At 37.9% G+C, this 3,379-nt stretch overlaps 1 non-coding gene across 1 annotated transcript; it reads left to right on the top strand.

Moving 5' to 3' along the window:
• The first annotated feature begins 1,730 nt into the window (after nt 1-1,730).
• On the top strand, nt 1,731-1,803 carry trnav-uac. The gene has a single exon. It is a non-coding gene; the product is annotated as a tRNA-Val (tRNA).
• The last annotated feature ends 1,576 nt before the right edge of the window (nt 1,804-3,379 follow it).

Raw genomic sequence — 3,379 nt, 5'->3', positions numbered from 1 at the left:
ACCATCCCAATATTAACTCTACTCTACTACAAGGAAGAAAAAGTTGAATATATGAATGTCTGTATTACATTTTTGAGAGCACAGAACAGTCAAAAACAGAACTGTTCAATTGCAGCATTTGTGATTCGCTAATTGCCTTTGTTTTGAATTACCATTTTGATAAGAAACTTATTTATTGTTCATCCATACCTACCCTACTAGTTACTATGGGGTTATTTCTCTCACACACTTACCCTGACCTTTTAACCCTGAAAAAGCCCATTAAAGTTATGGGGCCTGGACAAAATGTCCCCACAAATATAGGTTTTTGTTTATTTGGACCTCACAAAGATATAAATAGAAGTACACACACAGATTGCACTCCACTTATGTCCACTCATTTGGACAGCCTAAACAAAGCCACATCACAAACCTTAAATCATTACTAGGTAATGCCTAACCCTAATCCAATAACCTCACCACAATTTACATCTAAATCCTCAATGTAACCAGAGCCTCAGAAATTAGGTTCTGCTTCATTAGGACCGAACTTTGGTCTTCATGGGGACTACTGGTCCTGACAAAGTTAGTGTTTATACCAGAACAGATCTGAAGAGGCCCCACACACACACAGGAATGTGTAAAGATTAAACCTTAAACTCAGCTCTGTATCAGCTGTATAATGTTTAACAACACAAATCACTTTAAACAGACTAAACAGCAGTTGAAAAGCAATCTATATGTTAGTATGATTTAGAATGGTTACTTTGCTTCTTTCCGCAGTGAAAAGTAAGGTGAAGCTTGACTTACAATGTGTAAAATTTAGCAACAAGCATCGGTGAAGTTGCACGTTGAAGCTGAAAATCCCTCACCCCACCCTTCCCTTCCAAAAGTGATGAGTCCTTCAGTTAGCATTACAACTCAAAACATGTTTATTTTGTTTACCACAGTGTGGACTGTGGTAAAGACATGGTGGCCCAGAATGGTGGCCTCTGAAGAGCTGACCCTGTCCCTGGTATAAATATACAGTAAATGGCTGATTCCGGGGTAATGAAAAACAACAATTCACACAATCACGATGATCGTATACAGACAAAAAACAAATCAGAAAACAAGCTTTTTTATCTAAATTTTACACAGCGGCTCTTTCATAAAATATATCTCTTGTGTACTCACAATCAGAGAGTATAAAAAAACTAATGAAGAAGAAACATTGGACGAGCCAAATCAGATAATACATGAAGTCAAATGACAAGTACATTCATTCATTCATTCATTCATTCTCACAGTCGACTGACTGTGTAAAATACACCTGTCCTCTTCTCTTTCCACTGGTTATTATTGTTAACAATGGTTATCATTGTCCCAGCTATCCATGCTAAATGCACTAGCACAAGCATACAGTACGTGGTTTCGAGTGAGACTCGAAGCTTGTGCTTATTTTACATGTTGGAAACGTACATGTCGTAGCTTGTGGTGCCGTGTGTTCCGCCACAAAGCCAGAGCGTCCCACACGGAGCTCGGAGTCAACACTGAGCCAAATCGGCGGCAGCTCCGACGTGACGCCGTGTTCATAATACAGCGAGGTGACTCAGTGGAGGCTGGAACTCACCGAGGTATTGGGTCTCGCTGCGCCGGAGGAAGAGCAAGTCGGCGCAGAAACCGTCAGTATTTATTGCTAACGGCTATGACCATCTTCGCAATACATATGACATGCTTTATGATTCAACCCAGATCCCACTTCGGCATCTGGTTCCATAGTGTAGCGGTTATCACGTCTGCTTTACACGCAGAAGGTCCTGGGTTCGAGCCCCAGTGGAACCATTACTTTATCTCAATTTGTATACACTAATAATAAATACTTTGCTTGACAAGTGCTGGTACTCACTGACATTTCGTATTATTTAAAGAAGAAAACAAACCTATGAACACTTAAAAAAAACTGTATTTCAGACAGAAATTAGCTATTTTGTAAATACTGAGGAAACTGAGAGGCTAAAATTGCTAATGTTTTGTTTAACTGTGTTATTGCATTGTCCTTAAATAGTGAAATAGAACATTTTGAATTGTTCCTGCTTCTTGGTCCATGTCATACTTAGTAGCCTTGTGACACATTTAAAGTTTCAACCACATCTCTCAAGGCCACGTTTTAGACATTTAACGACCACCAGGACACTGATTCTGATTCTAATTTATTGGCAGCTCTTAATGACATTTGATGCCATGTGTACTTGAAGCGCTTAGAAAAGTGATAGCACACCATTTTTGGTCAAACGGCACATTTTAATTAATTGCATGTCATCAGTTGCAGGACTTTGCTAATGGAGAGTTTATTGTTCTTCATTGCTGTTTCGGAACGCAGATAAACAGTGTTGCTGATGAAGTCCTCATGTTTAGTGTATCTTTTATTCATATGTTTGGGTTCATCTGCCTCTGATCTTTGCAAATTGACATTTTTCTAGCTGTTTTCCGTGATTTTCTTTGCCATGGTTACTTGGATAGCTTAGAAAAGACATAGCACACCATTTATTGTCCAACTTCTTTTTAGGATACATGATTTGTGGGGGTTTTCTCAAAGTGGTGGTATTAGATTTGCAGCAAATGTTTATTTTATTGTTTGCTTCCTTTGTAGCTGGCACATAATAACAGATGTCAATTGCTGTGAAACTCCAGATATGTTGGTCCAGCACATTACAAATTAAACAATAATAAGAATAAAGAAAATAATCTGAAACAATTTGGCTTTAGGTGATTAAACCTGGTTAATATGTTATATTTAATGAGGAACTTAATATTTACTGACGAGTCGCCAGTCCATCACAGGGCCACATAAAGGCCAAAACACCTGCGGTCACTTTGGAGCAGGGGTCTCAAACTCACAGCCAGTGGGCCTCATGTGGTCCCTGAATCAATTTCATGAGGCCTGCCACTTCTTACTAGTTAACACAACGCATGTGTTGTTTTGTTAATAGTTGGCATAAACATTTCACAATATTTTTTATGAGGATACGTAATGCATATCACATTATTAAATGTAACACATTAATTGTTTTTTATTATTTATGTCTAGTGTTATTTATAGATAAATTTTGCATCATAAATATGTTTTTATTGTGAGGTATACATGTACGTCATTCCATATCCAAACAAACACTTTTACTTTGAAATGCTGTGGGATGTCCTCCTAAATACTGTTTCTGTGATATCACGATGAAATATTGTGACATAATTTTAAGATACAAAACAGTTGTTGAGCTTTTTTTCTTTGTATGAACATCTTAAAAGGAAAGAACATTTCCTTCAAATGTAACAAGGACTGAGACATTAGGATTTCCTCCTTCCTTGGCCTTGACTCACCTCACATCCAGCACATTGTCCACCCTTATTATTAATCTGCCTT

The sequence above is a fragment of the Solea senegalensis genome, linkage group LG12 (assembly GCF_019176455.1).
Source record: "Solea senegalensis isolate Sse05_10M linkage group LG12, IFAPA_SoseM_1, whole genome shotgun sequence".
NCBI classification, from domain to species: Eukaryota; Metazoa; Chordata; class Actinopteri; order Pleuronectiformes; family Soleidae; genus Solea; species Solea senegalensis.
This window is presented reverse-complemented; position numbering and strand designations above follow the sequence as displayed.